General features: G+C 45.4%; 1 long non-coding RNA gene and 1 other non-coding gene across 2 annotated transcripts; one reads left to right on the top strand and one right to left on the bottom strand.

The window, feature by feature from the left end:
* Nucleotides 1-3219: 3219 nt before the first annotated feature.
* Nucleotides 3220-11286, top strand: LOC146206246 (uncharacterized). The gene is made up of 2 exons (XR_014703257.1): nt 3220-3481; nt 11052-11286. It is a non-coding gene; the product is annotated as an uncharacterized LOC146206246 (long non-coding RNA).
* Nucleotides 11287-11409: 123 nt separating this feature from the next.
* On the bottom strand, nt 11410-11482 carry TRNAK-UUU (transfer RNA lysine (anticodon UUU)). Its single transcript has one exon. It is a non-coding gene; the product is annotated as a tRNA-Lys (tRNA).
* Between the last annotated feature and the right edge of the window lie 12815 nt (nt 11483-24297).

Below are 24297 nucleotides of genomic sequence, written 5' to 3'. Positions count from 1 at the left end.
CCCACTAGACAGGATTCCGTCACATTCTCAACTCCGAGGCCAGTAAAGCCTTCGCTTTAAAAGAGCGCGTCTCTTCCCTCAACCCTGAAGAATGGGCCGAATGGGCGCCGAAACGTCGATTTTCCTCATGAGACTTTGGTCGGACTTTCGCGGTGTTTTCTCTCTAACGGCGGTAAATGTGTTGCCGTTTTAACGCGATAACGTCATGTCATATTCTCTAGAAAATCCGGCGTCAGCGATCTCGGCGTCGGCGTTTGCAGATGTCAGAGTTGGGAGCCAAAACTTTTGGGCATACTGCTGGCAGACAGCAGGTGGCATTGTCGGACAGTGATCAGTCGTCGGGCTTTGTGACGTCACTAAACCACGTGAGACAGCAGGAGCTGCTGATTCCTGTAGCTCATTTGCGATAGGAGGGTGAGATGGAAATCGATCCCTCCGTAACCCAATTGGACTCCGAGTCAGACACGCAATCCCCAGGCCACATGCAGGTTGTACGTGAGGATGGGTTACAAAACGAGGCTTTATATGTATGTCGTCCTTTTATTCATATACTATGGTAGCTTATGGCTGTATGTGCCGTCTTTGCCAAAAGTAATCAGGCCGCAGGGTTTGCTTCTAAGGCATGTTTAGAGCCCTTGATCTATCTCGAAAGACAAAAAATGGTCTTCACAGATAAGGGTGAGTCTTTTTCTTTATGCAAATGTGATTAAGAATTTGAGATATTCCATAAACGCTGCTCTATAGGGCTAATGAGCAAACCATGCAGCGTGGTTACTTTTGGCAAAGACGGTACCAGAGGCACAAGATAACAGAGGCACGTCTGAGATAACAGAGGCACAAATTAAGAGATCGGTGATTAAGCAAGCAGCAAATTAAGTCCATGCACCACAACGTGGATCCGCAAGGGCAACTGCAGACGAGCCATTAACGCTGCCCCCCCCCCCCCCACCCCCCTCCCACAATTTTTTTCCCTACGTTTTGCAAATATATGTGATTATCAGAAGCAAATTCTCAACACCAGACACCTACAAGAGACTCCTCTGGGCTCTAACAGCCTTCTTACCCCAGGACTGGCTATAGGGATAGTTCCAAAATTAGTGGGCTCCCTACAACGCTTTTTTTAATGAAAGGGGTGTGGAGGGCTCCTAATCTGAGATAAGGAAACCGTGAAAGGTAAGCATTGTCCTAACAATTACTACCGACTGCTCGACGATACGCGGAAAGGGTAAACTCCTTACTTCCATATATCGAGCAACAAGTAGCCGCATGCCCTTGCCCATGGGATGGAAAAATGGGATGGGATGGATGGAAACACCGCTTTTCTCCCCGCGCTCGTGTGTGTGTGTGTGTGTGTGTGTGTGTGTGTGTGTGTGTGTGTGTGTGTGTGTGTGTGTGTGTGTGTGTGTGTGTGTGTGTGTGCGTGCGTGCGTGCGTGCGTGTGCGTGCGTGCGTGCGTGCGTGCGTGTGTGTGTGTGTGTGTGTGTGTGTGTGTGTGTGTGTGTGTGTGTGTGCGTGCGTGCGTGCGTGCGTGCGTGCGTGCGTGCGTGCGTGCGTGCGTGTGTGTGTGTGTGTGTGTGTGTGTGTGTGTGTGTGTGTGTGTGTGTGTGTGTGTGTGTGTGTGTGTGTGTGTGTGTGTGTGTGTGTGTGTGTGTGTGTGTGTGTGTGTGTGTGTGTGTGTGTGTGTGTGTGTGTGTGTGTGTGTGATAGAGAGATAGATAGACAGAGAGTGAGAGCATTTTAACTAAAAACACTAAATGCGACTGCATGCAAGGCCTTATTCACAGCATCACAATGGGTGGGTACATGCGCACCTTCTTAAAGGAGCACGTTATAACAGACCTGTGTATGGCGTCACAGGATTTAGCCTATGTGCTTTATCTGTTGCCGTACATGCGCGCAAATTCTCAAGCATGATATTTAAAACCTCCGCAGTAGGTCGCATCTATAGAAAAGGTTGAAGTTACGAAGGGCTGTATAGTTCAAATCCTATGAGCTAAACTGTTTTCATCTTTTGTCGTTAAATTATTTTTGTTTTCTAACGTAGCCGAGGTATTTTACAATGTATAACTTTTTTTTTGTTCTAGCCTCATTTTTCTCTGCCAGCAAGCAGGACAATCAACCAGCAAACGGCAAAGGGCCAACCTGTATGACAGCTCCATCCGGTTTCAAGCAGGTCTATCATGTACAATAAGCCTGTATATCCCCTCTTGTGTATACGGGAGATTTTGACAGGGAGACGGTTGCCGAGGCATGAACTTCGTCTTTGCTGCCCGCTCTTGTAAATGGAGGCAAGTAAAAAACGAAACCACGAGAGCATGCGAAGCGTATATCCCACAAAGCGTCGAAGTCAAAACATACCGAAACGGAACTGGCCGCCTTTGCCAACTCCAAGTGAAGGCCTTATGTGGCTTCCGACATTTAAGTAGTCTTTTTGCCGTCTTCTTCGCGTAATAAACGTGCATTATCAGCTTCTAAACAAAGCCTGCTTTGCCGTTCAGATGCGCAAGCGTAATGAACATTTTTCAGCCTCCAAGATCCCTTGCGCGTCATGGCACTTCCACTTGCTGTAATGGGCTGTGGCGACGATACCTGCATTTCATTCCTTGCTATTTTCTACCTTATAAGAGCATCGATTGAGTAAGTGTGCCTTTATGTGATTAGGGGTTGATAATCTATCGATACTCCGCGGAATGCGAGGGCTCTAGAAGCAACGTTGTTGCTGCAATTTTTCTGCCACTGCAGCTCGTACGTAGTCTTAAGCAGTGCTGTAACGTCCTCAAGCCCCACAATCGGGCTATCGCCAGCAAGGCCAAGCAGGCGAGGTTTGAGCCACTGGCGAATTTTTTCTGAACACCGAAAGCCACATGTTCCTCGCAATAAAATAGTGCACTTTGAGTGCTCACCTCCGAAATGTACATACGAGTCATTCTGCGTTATTCTGCTCAAAATAAGCTATACGCAAGAGAAAATCTAATCAAGTCGAGCAGCCTCAACGCCTAACCGCGCTGTTCTGAATTATTCACTGGTTTCTGCACTCTTGCATCGCAGCGTTTTCATTGCGGCGAGATAGGTCAAGTGAGTATACTGACATGAGTGAATGCATGTCTAAGGACATCTGCTGTTACGCGTCCGTGGCCTCAACGCCGCCCTTAGGCTGCGTCGTTTGCACCCCGCGGCGAGGGGAGGCTCATGATGAAATGCGTGTCCCGCTCGCTTGAACAGATGTCGTGAGCTCAGCTTCTTTACAGGCTACCGAGGACAATACGGCCGAAACAGTGCACCTGCCCTCTGCCGCTGCCTGCAGCGTGCCTCGCTCGCTTTCACTTTCTGCGCAACAGAGAGCAGGGCCCCACTCATTGCGCACCTTTGCTCCAAGACACCATGGCGGCCGGACTGCGGCTCTACGCTTGCGGCGCACTCCTGCTCATCGCGGTGCTCTCGGTCAAGTGCGCGCCAACCGCCACCCCAAAGTTAGATGAGAGTAAGTATGCAGTGTAACGTCGTCTCGCCACCACTGGCTTCAAACTTTTGTATTTGCGGCTTTTACGAGGCGTCGCTGCACACATTTAACGCAATCTCCACGGCACCAAATTAATTTTAATTAATTGTTTTATTTTCCTTCTCGGTCATGCCGGCGAGGGCGTTTACTACGCCACGCATGTCATGCGTTTTCTCTGTATGTATCCGATCAGTAACTGAGACGGCGGTTACCGAAAACGTTTTATCTGGGCGACAGTGCATTCAAACGATAAAGCGTTACAAGACAAGGTAATTGAAGTTAAGGGCACGTACTCAACAAGTACTTCACCAAACCCTGTTTTTCTGTTCGTGTCCCGGGTTCGAACCCGACCACGGCGGCTGCGTTTCGATGGAGGCGAAACGAAGTGGCGTCCGTGTGCTGTGCGATGTCAGCGCACGTTAAAGATCCCCAGGTGGTCGAAATTACTCCGTAGCCCTCCACTTCCTCCGTAGCCCTCCGTAGGCTCCCCTCTCTCTCTATCCACTTTCACTCCCACCTTCATCCCTTCCCTTACGGCGCGGTTCAGGTGTCCACATAGCAAGTGTGACAGTTACTGCGCCTTTCCCTTCCTGTGAAGCAATTATATATATATATATATATATATATATATATATATATATATATATATATATATATGTATGTATATTCTGTTCGTGTCGCCGCGTACCACTTTTTCTAAAAAAAAAATGAGCTATTCTCCGAAGTTCATAAAGTACCGTAATGCTACTGCGCTTTCGCTAATAGAAGATTTTAATTAATTTTACGACATTTATTGCTCCACTTAAATTAGCTTGCAAATCCCTTTTGGCAGCTTACTTTGTTAAGTTTTGTGTGCAACTCGGAGCGCAACTCTGTACCAACCTGAAAGCGCGCCTTGCCAAACTGATTTCGTGCAATGCAGCGAAGACGCCTCTAACTCGGTAGTCGCGTCAACTTCTTACGCATTTCACTCATCAAAAACGGCGAGGAGAACCTGCAGAAGCGACGGTTAGTTTCGGGCTCATAGCTGTGAACATATACCTAGACTTGTAGAGTTATGCCTGCAGTTGAGCTCATACGAAATTACTCAAGCAAGCTTTTGTTACAAGATGGAACTCCCGAATATGGAACTCTCGCTCGAAGTTTTGTCAGTGCTGTAGGACACATTCCAGTGGTGTGAACGGAAGGTATGAAGCACAAATTGGACCGACCACGAAGTAGTAGTAATAGAAGACTTTATTGAGTAGAAGATTTTATTGGACCACGAAGAAAACATCACGGTCTCATTGTGATCGCTTCAAGTCACCATATTTCTGCAGTCTCAGAAAAATGATGCGGGCTAAGTGTCTCGAAGTCATTGTTTAGGAGCTGCTCACGGACACATACTTCTAACAAAATCGATTATATATATACAGTCATGGTCAAAAGCTTTAAGGCCACAGGGCTGGCTAATGAGCGCTTTGGTGGTGCTCTTATGGCATTCTTGGATCTCTGAATCGTCATGGCGGCATTCGGGTGTCCACCTAGAGTGAGACATTTAGTGTATTTTATTTATAAAAATAATAGTCTAAACGTTGCCTTTCTCTAAAGCTTCGACGGTGTGAGGCGAGATGTCTTATTGCTATCCAGAGGTTTGAAGCATTGGTGGTAAAATATCAACGCAGTGCGTATCCAACAAGCAGCTATGATGGCCTGAACGCGTGTGCAAAGAACAGTGCCCATTGTATGATGGCGCGATGTACGACCTGTTATTGCGTGAACGCACCGCACCGCACCGCAGCGTAACGGAGTCAAAGCAGACGTGACTTGTGTACTGCGGCCTTCAGCAAAGCTACAGTATCTTCGCATTATCGTCGCGTGAACTTTGCAGAGCACATGCCGTGAAGAACGTAATGTAATGAGAATGCGAGATATGAAGCCCTACCAACGCTATATACCATAGGCCATGCAGGAAGAGTATGAGGTTGGTTTGTGCGTACAGTTGTGCTTAGTTAATACAACGCCCGTTATTACGGACGATTTTAATCATGGACAGTTTTTTCTGAGGACCAACCATTTTCAATGTATTTACGCCTCATTATATGGAAATAGCAGTTTACAATAGGCAGCGAAACACCAGAAGTGGTAGGCGAATATGTCTACTTAAGACAGGTGGTAACCGCAGGTCTGGACAACGAAATGGAAGTAACTAGGAGAATAAGATTGGGGTTGATCGCATTTGTCAAGTACTCGCAGGTTATGACTAGCAGCTTACCGGTATTGCTCAAGAGGAAAGTATATAACAGTTGCATTTACCTGCACTCATCTATGGGGCTGCAATGTGGAGGCTAATGAAAGCTGCCAACTCGGACATACACTTTGAGATGGGAGGGTGAGATGGCCATCCAACCTACACCAGAAGACTCGGATCTCGAGTCAGACGGTGCTCCTAGATCACGTATAAGCACGTTGGCACGATTTAGTTAAGGAGGGCTTATGTTTATGTCAGGTAGTTTTTCACAAATTGTATTCAGTGTCTCAGCACTACGCGTAGTCTACAGCGGAGTGAATTCACAACCGGACGAAAATACAGCGACAGTAACATGGCCCATCCGGAAGACGGCATGTATTATAGTTCCGGCTGTGTGTCAAACGACGCCGGAAACAATGATGCGCTAGCTTTACAATTAGAAACGCCGAATATAAATGGACCACCAGAACTAACCGAATCATTTGAATAACGTAAAAAAAAAAGAAAAGAAAACGATCTGTACAGCCAAAGTGTTTCTAAAGGCCTAGCAGACCACAACCATTGCCTGCTCGTGCATTTCCATCGAGTCGTGAAACGTGAGTGTCATGCATTTCTTTTTTTTTTTTGCGGACACCTAGATATGGCATGCTGTGGCGAATACTGCGTGTACTAAAACAAAAAAAGCCTTCCAGATTTCATAATATTGTGGCGAAATTCTTATCGGATCATCAATGATTGGGCTCTTACGTAATTGTTACACAGTTGAATTTTGGGAATACGCATAAGAAGCACAAATTCGTTAGGTATGCATTCTTAGTAGTGTCAACCCTTTTAGCGCTCTTTGATTACTTAGTTTTTGTTTTTTGTATTGCTGTAAAATTGTAGGTTGATACATACATATTCATTGTCTGGAACCCAATCATTAACGCAGTGCAGTTGCCCTGCGTAGATTTCTCACTAGTCCTGTTTGTTTTATTTCACTTTCATTTATTCTGAATTTTATAATTACTGCTTCGTTGTGTTGTTTTCATTTTCTTGTTTATTGCTTAGTCTGAGCTTGCTTGCTTTGTTCGTAAGCTAGCATTCTCGTATTTTAGAGTACATCTCTTGCGCGCTGGTTCCTACAGCTTGAGCGGCACCACCGTCGACGTCAGCAGTGGACAACTATATAGGGCAACCCAAGGGGGCCACCCCATCACAGTTGCTATTTACCAACATAAGGCGCAAGATTCTGCTCGGCTTTCGCAACCCGCCGTGGTCATCTGGAACACAGGCGTCTCCGACTGTCTCGTGAATGGCAGCGTGGAGATTCTGAGGGAACCCTTAAATCGCGTCCTGTAGACTTTATGAAGGAGCACTGAACACGGGTAAAGGGACTTGTCTTCGTCTGGGACCAGACGAAGACAAGTCCACTTGTCGAAACGTTGGCTCGACCTGCGAATTCAGGCGTACCCCCTTTACCCTTATTCGGCGCTCCTTAATACAGTGTAAACCATCTTTTTCGTCTCGTTCTACCATGGGTCCTGTACACTTATCACTTAAGTGTACCCGGGATAGGGTGCTCCGGGTGGCTACCTTATTACAGGCATTGCAATTGCTATTGCAAGCGTTGTGAACGGTGCTGTTGTGGCGCCTGGAGAGTGGGGTTGACAGCTATCGGAAAGGGTAAGGTGGAAGTCTAAGGTGGATAGCGGATGACGCCAGGCGGTGGGCGTTGTGAGCGAATAATAAGGAGCATGCATCTGGGATGTAGGAGTTTCCAGGTCACGCAGACTGCATGCTTGAAGGTGGCTTAGATTGCTACTCGAGTGCCCAGCTGCCAACTCGGCATGTGTCGGATGGGAAGGTGACATGGAAATCGAACCCAGTGCCATTGGACCCTGAGTCAGGCAGGCGACCCTTAGGCTACGCAGGGGCATTCGGACGGCCTGGTTAAAGCGAGGCTTTGTATCTACGTCGGGAGGTGTTTCACATAATGTGGCCGACTGCATGCCGTGTGATATAACAGGGGCAAATATTCAGAGAGTATAGGACCTAGCGAGTAACAAAGTGCATAAACGGAAACGTAAATCGGAAAGCGGAGCCGCAAAATAGTCATGCATGCATGCATGCATACATACATACATACATACATACATACATACATACATACATACATACATACATACATACATACATACATACATACATACATACATACATACATACATACATACATACATACATACATACATACATACATACATACATACATACATACATACATACATACATACATACATACATACATACATACATACATACATACATACATACATACATACATACATACATACATAAATACATACATACATACATACATACATACATACATACATACATACATACATACATACATACATACATACATACACACACACACACACACACACACACACACACACACACACACACACACACACACACACACACACACACACACACACACACACACACACACACACACACACACACACACACCCCGCCGGGGTGGCGCAGTGGTTGCGGCGCTCGACTACTGTTCCCAAGGACGCGGGATCGAATCCCGGCCTCGGCGGCCGTTTTTCGATGGAGGCGAAAAGCAAGGCGCCCGTGTGCTGTGCGATGTCAGTGCACGTGAAAGAACCCCAGGTGGTCTAAATTTCCGCAGTCCTCCACTACGGCGTCTCTCATAGCCTGAGTTGCTTTGGGACGTTAAACTCAACCAACCAACCAACACACACTTTGACGTGGTGGTGACAAAGCCAATTGGGAGTGCACTGCTGAAGAAACTCTTCATTGGGCTGACTTGCGCCCTCTAGAACTAAGTGATTCGGCGGCGGCGATAGCAACAATCGTGCTCGGCGGTCGTCGAACAACGAATGCCTGTCGCGCTGGTCAACGCTCAATTTATAAGCGGCGAAGAAACGCCTAGATAAAGCCGCAAACGATAGCATGACCTGGAACATTGTAGAAACGCACGAGACTGGTTGGAATCTTCCAGATACAGCTCGACGCATCTTGTGGGGTTTAACGTCCCGAAGCGACTCAGGCTATGAGAGACGTCGTATTTCAGGGCTCCACCTGGGGTTCTTCAGCGTGCACTGACGTCGCACAGCACACGAGCGCCTTGCTTTTCGCATCCATCGAAAAGCGGCCGCCGCAGCCGGGATTCGACCATGCATCCTTGAGCACATTAGTCGAGCGCCCTAACTACTGCACCATCCCGGCGAGAAGCTGAGAAGCGAGAAGCTACTCATCTATTGCTCCGCATTCAATTTGACGTCTTTCTTTTTTGGTGATACAAAGATGTCCGTCTCAAATAATTTCCTTCAGCATTTTACAAAACTAAATGACCTGACAGTTGCGCTTAAATTTCGTATTACCTGCTGTCGTAATTTTTTTTTTATTATTACGCAAGCTTTCCATAAGGCATATTATAAAAACACATGTAAATTATTTTCCGTAAGGAACCGCAGAAGACTCCCGCTCTTATCGTTGTCGGTGAGCCATTTGGAGAAGTCCTCTTCCCTTGTTGCGGTTAGTCCCACTTCTTGCACAATCCGTGTCTTTGATGCCCTTGTCCCTGCACAAGTCCACAGCAGGTGGCGAACATCCACTTTTGCAGCTGGTGTGGAACACTTCGGGCATGTGGTGGGTCCGATGTCTGCTTGAGATTCCCATCGACATTTACGTAACTTTTTACACCTAAATCTGCGTTAGGATTGGTGTCGCCATATAGTTCTGCCTTCTGCGTTGGAATTCACAGCGTCAGCCTTTAAAACCAATATAAATTATGCGATCAATTTCGTTCATTTCCCACAACTGATTTGAATTGAAACCGAATTAAATATAAAGCACCCGCTGCTTGCTACGGTTGGCAAATAACAAAGTAGGGAAAGCGAAATCGTCTCTCAACATGAAAGGGAGAGGAGGGAAAGGCCGGAAGGTGGCTACCGTAGAAGGCTGACGCATTTCACGAAGGCAGCGAGGAAGAAGGGGAGTATGGCAAGGAGCGAAGGAGCATGCGATGTTATTTCGGCTCTCGATAACGATCACAAAGCTACCGTCTTACGGACGTGTTCTCAAACCACATGACCAGATCAACGAGGGGCCGTCTATTCACCTTTATTGAAATCGCATCACAACCTCTTATCAACAGGGCGGAAGGGAATACTACATTTCCAGTCCCATGCTCGCGCAAGAGCAAGCAACCATTTTCAGGCATCTTCAAACACACACATTCCCGAGTCCAGTCATAGTAGCTAAAATTCAGACAGATATATATTCTGCACGATGCAAAAGCTGCGAAGAGTATGCGAACCTCAATGTGGGCATGCAGTAAGAACTCTTTCAGCCAAATGAACTGTCGGAGACCGCGCTGCGCTGCTCGAACCTGTGGCGACAAAAGTTGCTCACAGACAGATCTGACCACGTCACTGAGATAGAAGAGATCAAGACCACTAAGTGACAGTGTGACTACCTGCACCAGAAGGGAGCCTTCCCCTTCAAAGAATCAAACAGTAGTTTATTCTCTCTCTCTCTCTCTCTCGCCCATAGTTGCATGCATAAGTGACTGTTTGTGAGAAATGTGTGTGGTTAGGCCGAAGCTATAACAGCTCTTGCTGGAATAAAGCGCTAAAACGGGCATTTTAGCTCTATAATTTTATACCACTTTTTATGTATGTATATTGTATTTCATGTATTGCCCCCTCTCCCTCTCCATATGTAATGCATTTCTTCCGGAGCCTTGACGTGTACTTTGAACAAATAAACAAACAATAAAGGCACGCATTACAAGCAATTTATCAACAACGAATATATTGGTGTTCATTTAGAAACCTTCATTCTTCCACACTCGTACACTGGTACAGAATGATAGCATTTCGTTGCATTTGCCTCCTTGGAAGCAATGTCGACGCCTACAGTAGTGATTGCAGGTAATATATAGACGCTAGCACGTGACGTTTTCCAAGCTGGAACATATGCATCTAACCACATCGGAGCAGCGATTGTCTGCCCCCCAAAGCGCAATGACTATGACTACATGCAACGTACGCAGTGTACTGCCCACTCTCCGGTCGATGTATCGATATAAACGTCATGCCCGCCCGGGCCGCAGATCGGGCTATCCATTTATTGCTGTAAGAAGTGGTTCCTACCGCCTATTGGCGCCATGAAATGACCCCTTTGAGGGAGAGTGCGCAAGCTGTAATTCTGTGAACAAAACAGCAGCTGACAAAAGCCGCAACATGACTGCCTACTACTTCGAGTTCATTACAATGCCGTGTTTTTCTCTTTCAGAAGGAGACCGCGACATACGCAATGTGGAAGTATCCAGAGGAGCCAAGAAGCACCACGACCACGTAGTGAACGCCAATGGGCAGCAATATCAGCAGCCGCCCGAATATTTATCTATTCCCCCGGAAAAGTGCACGCACACCATTTGCGGCCGTTCCCAACGTTGAGTTTCGGTACATTCTCAAGAAGCCACCAACAGAGCTCAATAACACTTCAGTCATTGAAATAGCTTCATAATTCTCGTATTCATTTATTGCGCTTATTTATTACGCTTTAGCTCAAATACACTGATAGGGGCACGACAGACTATGTGGTACTGATGACCACGACTTATCAATGACGAAGGAAGAAAAAAATTCCACGCCCGAACGGGGACTCGAACCCCGGACCGTTAGGTTAAAAGCCTAACGCTCTACCGACTGAGCTATCCGGGCGCTACAACTTGGTGGTACCCAAAAGGGTGAAGATGATGGCTCTGTGGACTTTAACATTTATCGATCTATACTCTATAACCGAGCCTGTTTTTTGCCTTACTGTGCCGCATACACATTTTCTGCAAAATAATTGGCTCGTAAGTTCTGTATCCATCACTACTTGACCTCAAGCTACAGCAACCCAGCGCTAACAGGGGCGTGGGAGGCGCAAAGACCACTCCACCCATAAATGGTAACTATTGGTTGAAGCGTACCGTTCAGAGCGTTAAAACTCATGCCTTCAGGATGTCATAAAATGGTGCAATAACACTGCTTGAAATGTACACGCGTACTCCAAATGCACAATTTTTAAAAACAAAATAGGCATTCGAAATATAGGTCATCAGCGCGACTCCGCGACTTTATTCTTTCTTTTTTTTTTTTACTTATTACTGTCCCCTTCAGGACCGGAGGGCACTACGTAAGGAGAGGGCGGGGAGCATTGGATGACAATGACGAACTCCACAAGTGCACAAAAAATGTACAGATAAAAAAGCTACAAAACAAGCATGCATAACAATGGCAGTAATCATAAATCATATCCGAATTCCAAACCACCAAACCTTGGTGCAAGGTAAGCAGAAGCGGTCGAACCATATCGATCTTTTTTTCTGTTTAAAAAGAAGAAGACAACGATGGCTTCTTAAGACATTGCCGAAGGAAGAACTTCCGGAATTTTCCGCTGCTGTGTTTGAGTAGGCTGTTTTTTTTTTTTTGTTCATTAGCCTAATAGCCCGCCTTGCAGCATAAAATGGTTGTTTACAAACAAATGTAAAAGCCGGATTCCCGAAGGAAATCTAGTGAGGGAATTGGAGCAGGTGCAGACGAAACAGCGGTTATATGGCCCCTCGTTTTCCGCTTTCCTTACCTGCTTGAAGCTTCGAGTCAAGGTTTTAAACAACCACACAGCCAAGCTCGGAGACGGTAGCGGGTCCACAAAAGGACCTGGTTATCTTCCACCGTGCAAACCCCTTTCGTCAACAAGAAGCCCGAAATAGTGGGGAGCCGGTTCCCGCTTTTACAGGAAGCGAGCACATCGGTGCAGTGGGCTATAGCAACCGACCTTCGCACTGCGTGTGGCGGTCCGAAAGTTTCACTTTTCAGTGACGGTAAGTACACTACGCACTGAAACTGCAGCTCCCAGCTGGTTACGCAAGACGGAACAACAACAATAGAGAATTACGTTAGCAGTCATAACATATTTCGGAAACACTCGTTGACTGTATGCAGCGGTGCTGTGAGCACGACAGCTATGCTGCACGTGCTCCTAATTCAACCAATGAAAGCTGCCCAATGTAATCCGGCAAAAAAAAAAAAAAAAAAAAAATGCGTCCCAGACACCTCTATATATATACATTTTTTACGGCAACGTACCTCGCATGGAGTAGCACGCCATCATGCCAACTTGTACCCAACTTCAAACATGAAATTACTGAAAGCGTTTAGGAGCCCTGAAGTGTTCATCGAAAAAAGGAATATGCGATGGGTTTTTCTTGCGGAACGTCTTATGACCTGTACACAGAGCGATATCTAGTCTGAAACCTTCTAGAGAGAGCTCCTGCCGATATCTCAAAATGTTCTCAAAACAGCTCTCTTACGTACTGACTACATTTGTTATACTACAAAGAGACGTTCACGCTAAGTCCCAAAGAATCGAAATTTTGACTATCACAGGTGAGCAAACTGCGACGGGGTACGCTACGCATATTCGAATGTAAAGATTGTTCTCAAGGCAAGAGCTTCTGGGCAGATTACCAACAAAATATAACAGAATTTAACGCAACTAACTGAGCGGCCCATGTGGGGCGCGACTACATATTAGTTCAAATGGTGACCTACCCGTCACGTCATGTGATACCTCCCTGTATGTCCAAAGCATGCATGGAATGTGACGGTCCCATTCTCGCCGATGATCGTGTACAACATGTCGAAGCATAACCTTAAATGTCCCGTTCCATCTCTCCGCGATCCCGTTACTTTAAAGGTCTGGAGTAGAAAACCGAATCTGAACTCCCAGCCTCTGCATGAATACTTGAGTTAATCTGGACACAAAGTTGGTCCCCTAGTCACAGCAAATTAGTTCAGGAGTCCCAAATCTAGTGAAAACCTCTATCAACACTTGACACGTAGGTTTGGCTGTCAGGTTTTTGAGTGGTATAACTTATGCCCATCTCGTACACAAATCAACAATGCTTAACGCATAGCGGTGTCCTCTTGCCGACCCTGGCTCAAGCGATCCTATGCAATCTAGAATACCTGAAAAGGTGTCTGGCACGTGTGACAGCTGCGGCAGTGGTTCTTCACGTCCGTTACTATTATTGGCCAAAAGAATACACTTCTAATCCTTTGCTTGGTTTTCTTTTCCGAGAAATTCCCACCGCTTGGTCTGTCATGCGCCAGTTCCAGCACTTCACGCTGTCGAGATTCTGGGAGCTTTGTACACCTTTCCACCATTCATTTCTTCATGGAAAGGTAGCTTCTCATGCACCACCATCCCGTAGCTAGTCTGTCTCCATGCTTCTCGTAACAATATATATCTCGCTGCTCCACCCTAAAATCTTGAGACCTCAATCTATTTTCAGACGCTGCTCGTCCTTGGCCTACTGCAAAAGCTGAGACAACTATCGGCTCTGCTTCACTCTGTTCCTCGAACACGAGTGTAGCCTCTGTTTTATCCTCGTCCAACCCGTGCTTAGAGCTTACCTCTTGTGCAAGGACAGCCGCATCTTCTACCTCTGCCACCTGCTGCTTCTCGACTCTTTGAAGCAGTGAATGAGTTTCGGGTGTGAGCAACGCACCTACACCATCGGATAGCTCTGCGGTTAGAGAGCATAGTATTGGAACCTGCTGATTGACTGTTTCTCCTTCCGGTACTAAGGACAAGCACATACATTAAGTCTGCATCTACTATTTGTCCAAAAGCACTTAGTTTTATTTTACCGGAGCAGTCATCTCGGCCCGATGCAGGTATCATTGTTGCCCTCAATACTGTAATCTCTGCTCCCGAGTCCATACAAGCTTCTGTCTGGCTATTTCCGATTTGCAGCTTTACCCAAGTGAGAGAGTCAGATTCAACCACTTGATCGGGTTCTTCCTTTCTCTCCGGTTCAGAGTCTAGTTTATCGGGGACAAGCATTTGAGCTCGGGCTACTAGCCTGCTCGTGTCCTTTTTGGAATCTGTTGCGTCCTGCCTTTGCTGTGCATTTGGGCAATGAATCGAGGTGTGCCCATATTTCTTGCAGCGAAAGCACTTCACATCTATACGTCTATTTTTTCCCACCAGCGTTAGGGTTTTCTGTTAGCGGCTGCTTTTCCCGTTCCCCCCCCCCCCCCCCCCCCCTTGCTGTATTAGTTTAGAACCTTCAAAACGCTCTCGCGGTTTGCCTATCCGTCGACTTTCCTCGGACATTTCCGCTAATCCGGCCATCTCATTGGCCGTGAGTCAGCTCTGGTTCTCATTTTGCATGACATAGGTCCTGACTTCGTCTTGCAACACTTGTTTGAAGCAATCTACTATCATCAAATCTCTCAAACCATCCAGAATTTCGATGTCTCGACTATTCACATAGTACATAAATGTTGTCTCGAGTCTGGTCGCTACCCGATGCCACGACTCACCTTGCTCTTTGAGTACCGCCATAAACAACCGCTTGTACTCATTCGGAGTCATTCTGAGCTCTTTCAAAACTCTCTCCGTAAGCCCCTTGTATGGCATTACCCTTCCATCGGATTCACTGGCTACAAAAGCCCTCATTTTCTCAGTGAGAAACGGCAATAAAATAGCCCCACAAATTTCTTCCGGAACTTTAAATGCAACCTGGAGGTTTTTCAACATTCCAATATTCTGGTAAAAATTTTACTGTATTTTGTCCTCTCCGCCCAGAAGCATCCTATTAAATTTGGGCGCCATGCGATAATTCATTCGCGCGCAACACTATTTTAAAATATGCAGTTTTAGTGGCTTCAGTTGAGATAATTTCTGCGGGCAACACTGCGTTTGTGACGTCACAAACGGTACACCCGCGTTACTGGCCACCCCCCGCGCGATCATAAAATTTTGAGGCTTGTATTTGGTTATCTCAGACATTTAATGTGCTCTGTCATAATTTCCATACTTTATTTCCCCAATCCAACGCGCGTACGAGTGTTTTTCTAATAGTGTGTGCGACGTCACCATTTCGTCAACTGGGACGTCGTTTCTGGCCGTGAAAGCAGTTTCGGTTTCGATTTGCTGTTTTTCATTTAAAAAAATACTTCTAATTGGAATTCCGAAAAACGACTTTTTGTGTTGGATTCAGGACATGCCGAGGAATGTAATTCAATCAAAAACACAAAATTATGAAAAAACCACCGGATTTGCCCTTTAAGAGTTTCCATCATTGTGTCAACACTTTTGAACCATGCGGGCACCATTGGATCCTTTTCTAGCATAGGCGCCACCACCACTTTCAATTCTTTTGCATAATCGCCCAGCTTTGGACCTGACATCTGTCCATGTTGCGCATCCGCCAGTGGTTGAAGTTGCATAATAGTCAGTTTTATTTTTTTTCCAGCTCAATCTGGAGCTTTAACTTCTCAATTTCACGCATTTGAATCTTATGCTCTTTCTCTACCAGCAACGCCTGCGTCACATTTCCTAGTGCCTGTTCTGTCGCTGGTACTGGCTTTGCTAACGCAGATTGCCCGTTAGGCTCTAGACCATTCCCTGAGGCATGCATTCCTGTATCAGTCATTGTAGCTACCTATAGCGTACAATCACTACGCGAACATGGCAAATTCCTAGAAAGCAAAAAGGTGTCCTACCTCTTTCGATGCTCCGTCGACCGCACGGCAGTCGCACTCGGTGGGATGACAGAGGGCTCCCGGGAAGGTAGATGCCCCCGAGTTGCTCCTGGTCCCTCAGCAGCTCACCGCCTTGGACCTTGCTTGACTTGACCGCCTGGATCTTGCTTTGAACCTTTCGATGTGGACGTCTGGTTCCTTTCAGCAGCTTGCTGTCTCTAACCCTTGATAGTTTGTTTCCCGGCTCCTTCAACTCCTCGCTGACTTGAGCCTCCGACGTCCTCTCGAAATCGACCGGTGATCTTGAAGCTTCTCGACGTCAGTTTCTCGACGCAGCTTCACGTTTTCTCATTTAGGACGAACTACTCTGTAGCTTGTCCACCGACTTGTTCTTCTCCCTTCCGTCCAATGCCTTGAGCAGAAAGATGTTGCGATCCTGTCGCGTGCGCCAGTTTAGTTTTCACTTCAGGTGACCAGGTGAAGAAACACTTGAAGATATCGATGTTCTTGATAAATTGAAGATTAGGACTCGCGAAAATTCACATCACTTGGTGGCACGACAGAAAGATTAACTATTTATTTACAAATAAATAAAACAAGACACAAGCAAGGAGAAAACTATTTACATGACTGACCCGTTTATCTGACGAAATCAGCCCTGGTTTAACCCAGAGCGGTTACTTTTATGCTATCTGTCTCCGCCCTAGGCGGGGACAGCCATCAATAAGCAATTAGGCGACACTTTCCACCAATCGATGGTTAGGGAAAGGGAAATAAAGTTTCCGTCAGCTAACCAAAGATTGGGGAAAGGATATCGGCTAATCAGATACTTGGGAAAGGAGAGATCCCAGGGAAACACAAACAGCACTGAAGTGAGCGCAATCGAAACCTCTGCCTTCCCCTACGTTTCCTTTCTGCACACATGCACTTGCATACTGGACAAATGCTGTGAATGATCGCTAAGGTTCATTATTAAAAAAAAAGAAGAAAGCTGTCACTGAGGGGTCAAACGCTCAGTGCCAACTCCAGTTTAACCCAGCGCTTCTTCTGAGCACCTGCAGCTCAAACAACCCATTGACGCCTCATCGCGCACTGGTCAGCCACCGTACGCCAGCTTCCCCACAAATGCTATATGCACATGAGCAGAGGGAAAGACGCGCGCGTAGCGATACGAGAATGCATAGGGAAAAAAACGTCCACTGGCCACAGAAATGACATTCAACACTGCACACTGCACAAAGGGAACGAACACTCTGCGGCGCCGGGTGCCGTCGGCAATAGAGCTGCCACTGCGCCGCGGTCGCGCGTCCGCGGTTCCACCAAATTGGTAGTCGCCGTGACCGAGGACAGTTGCTCATTGAGCTGCTACATCGTGTCATAAGCTGTGTTTACATGAAGGTGACAGTAGCGCATCGCATATTAATGCGCTGCGGCAGCGTTTACATGTAGCGCATCATCTCTAGCGCGGTGTCACATATTGAAAGCCTTAGTGGCACCAGCTTGTGAATTTTTCAAATTTGTTTATTATTTATTTTATACGTACCAGAATAAAACGAAAGCTGTAATAAATACAGAAAAAACAGCGTATGAAGCAAAATTAAATACTTCGTCGACGTTTTTTATCCAACCCGAAGCTATTTAAATACCCCGCGCTTTCTGTACATGCTTACTCCTGCTTACTAAGCCTATCATCTGCTCGATTCCAGAAGCTATCTTGAAATTTGCGGTGTTTTGTCGCCAGAAATGTTTGGTGCGGGCTTCTTCAGACAAATAAAAAGCTTCGTTTACCATTCGTTTGCAGCGAACGCGAGACACAGTGGAGCGGCAACAACGAATTGGTGGTGAGGCGAGCGACCGCCGCTTCGCCGGGCGCCGCCATCTTGCCCTTAATGCGATGTGTCCGGGTTTACATGCACGGGGAAAGTCGACTTACGCCTGTAACTCCAGCCTTGCCTGGCGCATTAATGCGATGTGCTTTCTTAGCGCATTACCTCTGTTTACATGAATGCGATGCGCTAGGAACAGAATGCGATGCGATGCGCTAGCTGTCGCATTCGTGTAAACACGGCTATAGACTGCGCGGGAGACCAAATACCGCATCCAAAAGTTCAGCGAACTTCACACCCCCTTTCATAGTTTTTAAGCTTTCTTTGGTTAATTGTTCTTTACAGCATGGCGGACCTTTGTTCTGCGTTACTGCCATTCTCATTACCGTCCTTATTACTTCGGTCACTGCATAGATCAGTGTAGAACTCCTCGGCTACATTGAATACTTATCCATATTGTTAATGATATCGCCTGCCTCGTCTCTAAGCACATACATTTGATTTTTGCCTATGTCTAGTTTCCTCTTGACCGCTTTTAGACTACCTCCATTCTTTAGAGCATGCTGAATTCTCTCCATATTTCATACTCTTATGCCCGACACTTTACGCTTGTTGATTAGCTTTGGTAGCTCTACCAGTTGTGTCCTGTCTGTTTAGTTCGATGCTTCCATGCTTTGGTGTGCCTTAACCAAATCCTTCGTCTGCTTAGACGATTTGCCGTTCCTGTCTAGCCATCCTACCACCCGATTCTACTGCGCAGTAATGATACATATCTCAGAAATTATCTTTAATTGCTTCTACAATAAGTCTTTGGTTAAAGCTCAATACCTGTTCTGTAGCGAGATCCTGTATCACTCTACTTTCCCTCTCACCGCTAATTAGTTGGACACAGGGACGTGCGTAAAGCTGTTAATTCCAGCCAACCTCTATGGTTATTTGCACCGTGCTGATGTCAGTAAAAAAAAAGAATTACAAAAATCGGCGCACGGAAACGAGTTATTAGGTTTATAAAATTTTAAAACAAGAGGAAAAAAAAAAAACAGCGCGTCTGAGCTGGTGCGACAGGGACCCCCTCTCCCATTTCGCTCGCCCAGCGCTCGACTTGGACGGAGCTTATAAAAAACGCAGCTATCTGCTGACGTATCGGAAGCTACCTACCATGGTTGCCGGTCGAACCCAACCTGCAGCCGCACTGTTTGGCAGCGTCGTTACCATGGTAACGACGCTGCGAAGCACAGCTATGAAGACCGGCTTCGTCTGCTCAAGGCTAGCCTAGCCCACCAGACGCTGCTCCAAACCATCTTTGTCATATAAGTGTAGTGTCCAAATATCGTTCAATGCTGAAAATAAATGTTATCCAATTCAATTGCGGGGGTGTGGACGAGGTGGACCCGACAGTCAGCGAATCTGCGTCGCCCTTTTGGTGTTCGGCGGCGTCCATCGCTGCTGTTGACACGGATCACTCGAGCGCTGCTTGTGCGAAAGTTCGAGAACGAGTGAGAAAGGCGAAGACGGGGGAATGGCGAACACGAGCTAAGGAAAAGCCTGCCCTGTACCTGTACAGGGTAGGGAAGCGAACGTGGTTCACGAGCGATTATAATGATGATGAGTTGGGGCTGCACCTTTTGTATCAGGTGGGCTCAGTAATGTGCCCAAGCCGGATAAGAATAAAGAAACTAAGAAGGAAAGAGAAATGAGAAAGGATAGGGTAGAGCTCTCCATTGTTTTATTTATTTATTTATTTATTTATTTATTTATTTATTTATTTATTTATTTATTTATTTATTTATTTATTTATTTATTTATTTATTTATTTATTTATTTATTTATTTATTTATTTATTTATTTATTTATTTATTTATTTATTTATTTATTTATTTATTACAGGTTCCTGCAGCACCCGAAGGCATTATTGCAGGGGGGGAGATGACAAATAATCTTGCTGGGAACGCCAGTGGTACAATAAAATACATAAAAATTAAGAAAATAACACGACACAAGTGATAATTCAGAATGAGAGACATGCATCTAAAGGGCGCAACTGCGCGACGTACAAAGTGATGATAAACCCAAAAACAAAGTAATGAAGAAAACACACGCAAGAGAACTGGGCGCCACGTCACACATCCGATAAAAAAGCCCGAAATAAATTTTCAGTGCAACACTCAGTGATGCCAGCTGGCAGTCGGTTCCACTCATTGATAGTCAGTGGAAAGAACGAGGTTTTATACACATCTGTCCGGCATTTTATTTCTCGGATTTTCCACTGGTGATCAAGTCTAGATAAAAAGTGTGGTTGAAGTAGGTACCGATCTTTATCAATTCTGAGCTTTTCAAAATAAAAGCGATACATGATCTACAGTCTGAAATGTTTTCTGCGGTGAGCTAATGATTCCCAACCAAGATTATATTTAATAGACGTGACACTAGATGAAAAGTTGTAATTGTTAGACACAAATCTGGCAGCATTATTTTGGACGTGTTCGAGCATGTCAGATAAGTAAATAAACTGGAGATCCCATACAGGGCATGCATATTCAAGAATTGGCCTTATGTAAGTGAAATACAGGAGCTGCTTGACATTTGACTGCGCTTTGTTGAAATTACGCTTTAAAAAATTAAACATTCTGCAGGCTTTCGATGTAATATGCTCAACTTGTCTCGTCCACGTAAGGTTAGATGTGAAATATACACCAAGGTACTTATATTCAGAAACTTTTTGCAGGGGAACATTATTTATTGAGTAGCAGGTCTGTAGAGGGGAACGCTTACGAGTGAACGAGACAAGTTTGCATTTTGAAATGTTCAAAGACATTTGCCATTTTGAGCACCAGTACTGGATAAAATTTAAGTCTTGCTGAAGTTTTAATGCGTCAGAAGAACTTTCCACAACATAGTAAAGCACACAGTCGTCAGCATATAGCCGAACTTGGCAGGTGAGGTCAAGAACAATATCATTAATAAAAATGAGAAAAAGAAGGGGTCCAAGGACAGACCCCTGGGGCACACCTGAGGAGTCGTTTACGGAATCAGAGTGACAACCATTAATTACAACACGCTGCATGCGGTCCTGGAGATATGAATGAAGCCAGTCGATGATATTGGGATGCAGACCAAGACAACGTAACTTATATAATAATAGCACATGAGGTACAGAATCAAAGGCTTTTTTTTAAATCCAGAAATACACAATCAATTTGATATCCGTGGTCAAAAGAGGAAAACAGATTATTACTGAACTCAAGTAACTGGGTGGTACAGGAAAAACCCATTCTAAAGCCATGCTGAACTGGCGTAAAGAAGTCATGAGAGTCAAGTTGTTTCATGACTGCACTGTAAATTATATGTTCCAATGTTTTACAGCACACACTAGTCAGAGAAATGGGTCGGTAATTAACAACAGACATTTTCGAACCGCTTTTATGTACTGGGACAACATTAGCATTTTTCCAGACATTTGGCAAACATGCCGAGTTAAGCGATGTTTGGAACAAGGTGACTAAATAATGAGCAATTTCATTCGCACATGATTTTAAAACAAAGGTAGGTACACCATCAGGGCCGCTGGTGGAGGCGGCCCTGATGTTACTAAGCAGTTTTAAAACACCCTGGTAAGTAAAAACAATTTCAGGCATCGTTTCGGTAATAGATTCACGAGTGTTCGGAATTTCTCCGATATACGCTGGCGCAAAGGCAGACTGAAAATATGCATTAAAGCGGCAAGCTTTATCACCATTAGTAGTAACAAGGTCGCCATCGACGTCTAAGTTTGGGATTCCGACTGGTTCGCGTCCGTTGTGTTTCAGAAACGTCCACAATTCCTTGCGGTTACTACGCAGTTTAGAACCCAGATTATTAAAGAAGTTATCCTTATGAGCTTTAATTTCAGTTTTTAGTGTACTGCCAAGGGCCCGAAATGACTGCAATACAGCAGGGCAACGATTCTTTTTATACGATTGAAGAAGGCGATGTTTTTTCCTGAGAAGCCGTCTGATTTGTCGCGTGATCCATGGTTTGTCGCGGCGCCGCTTACCAGAAAGAAGTTTTGTTGGGATGTATTTATCAATTAGGCTGCCCAATTTATTTTTGAATACCTCCCAGAGTGAACGGCAGCCTAAACTCTGGCTTCGAGTAATAAAATTTGGAAGGAAGGAAGCAAGTTCGTTATTCATTGATGTATAATCGCCCCTGGTAAAAACAAAGACTTTCCTAGGGAGAACTTATGGAATTAAATAAGGAAAATGCCTAACATTAGCAACAACACAACTGTGATCACTTATTCCTGGTATAACAGTGCCGCGTACTACCGATGGCCGGTTACAGAAGAGTAAATCTAACACTGAAGATGAGTGCTGAGTTTCCCGAGTAGGCTCAGTGACGTACTGATATAGATCATTAGTAGTAATTAATTCACAAAAAGCCAAAGACAATGAAGATTGATTCGTACGAAGAGTTTTGTAGTCAACCCATTTGAAATCAGGCATATTGAAATCCCCGCCAAACAGAAAGTCATTTTTTAAGCCAATTAAGCAAGAAATCAGACAGTGATCTGAAAATGTCAGGGTTGGTAGCGGAAGGGGGACGGTAGACGGAACCAATAGTCAGGTCCCTTCCATTGCTTAGGCGTAGGTTACACCACACTGATTCGCAGCCAACTAGGGGCGCTGTTATTGCTGAAGAGCGAAAGCATTCCTCAATAAGTAGAAATGCCCCTCCACCATGCAAGTGTCGGTCGCGACAATACACGTTATAACGAGTTGGGAAAACTTCCGGGCTCAGAACGGAATCATCCAACCACGATTCAGTGCCAATTATAACATGAGGCTTAACGAAGGAAACATGGGCAGCAAATTCATCAGCTTTATTTTTTATACTCCTGCAATTCACGATGAGAATTGTCAATTCAAAATTTGATGATGTCGAAGGCGTAGAATGAAGATCAGGCCCATGCTGCTGAGCGGGCAGTTGCCTCCCTTTTTGCTATTCCTTAAGCTCAACAACTCGGTCATGTTCACAATCATAGACAAAGCACTTTTTATTTACGAAAAGCTTATCGAATCGCAACTTCGAAGGAAAAGCCTGGTCACGAGCGTATTGTGAAAGCTTGAAACGTGCCTTTCTAACCGCTGGCGTGAAGTCTTCGCGCAAGGCAAACTTAGTATCCTTGAGCCTAAAACCATATGATAAGATACTGTCCTTGACCTTATAACTGCAAAATTTAACGACAATAAGTCGGGTTTTGCCTTCAACAAAGCGACCTATTCAGTGAGCCCTTTCGATACTTTCAGATGGAACATCTTGGAGAAGAAAAGAGGAAAAGAAAGCGCACACATTTTTTTTTCAGATTAAGACCAACTCTCTGTTGCGGAATCTTTGACTCCGCCGCGCCAGAAGGCAACGGCGTCCCCATCTTTACTAGCACTCCACGAACACACGTGGAATTAAATCACCTTATGTTTGTTTTCTGCATAGTAACTTGAAGAGCATTCGAATGTAAAATCTAAACCAATCAACGAAACAGCGCCCAAGCGAGAAAGAAACGCCATATCCGTTAATGAACTTCGTGTATCGCTCACATCGGTGCCAAAACGCTAATAATTGAAGCGGATTAAAGCGGATTGAAATATTAGGCGCTACGATTTCGCCGTTATGAATGGGCTTTGGGGCATCGGGAATGTGTAAAGAACTTTAGAGGCCGGCTGGAATTAGTGGTCTGGCGAACGTCACGGCGCCACTTTATAATTTCTGCCGTTTACGCTTCAAATTTAATTAAATTTGAGACCAATCTTACGGCCGCTGCATCACACCTTTCTGATTACTGCTATCAAATCTAAACAAATTCGAGACGTTTGCGTCCTATGGTCGCTGCATCGCATCTTTATGATTACTTCTATGCCATGGTTAGATCACAATATGAAGTCGTCTTCATTTTTAGTCTCCCCAATCGTGCTTTTCCATGTCCGCTTCCGATACTTTCGTTGCTGCAGTGTGTCTAAAATGCCATTTTAAGTTTTGTTTTGGAGGGCCTGGGCTAAGTTTGGCATCGTCTGGCAGTAAAAGCAATACGTGAATGCATGTGAATCAGCGATTCAGGAGCAATCGAGTCGCAACCAAACGTACATCCAACTCCGCGACATTTGACGGTATAGGAACACGGCATCACGGCAA

This window comes from Amblyomma maculatum, chromosome 1, assembly GCF_055883805.1.
Source record: "Amblyomma maculatum isolate TAMU_Amacu chromosome 1, ASM5588380v1, whole genome shotgun sequence".
Lineage (NCBI taxonomy): Eukaryota > Metazoa > Arthropoda > Arachnida > Ixodida > Ixodidae > Amblyomma > Amblyomma maculatum.
Note: the sequence above shows the minus strand (reverse complement) of the source record. Positions and strands in the feature narration are given on the sequence as shown.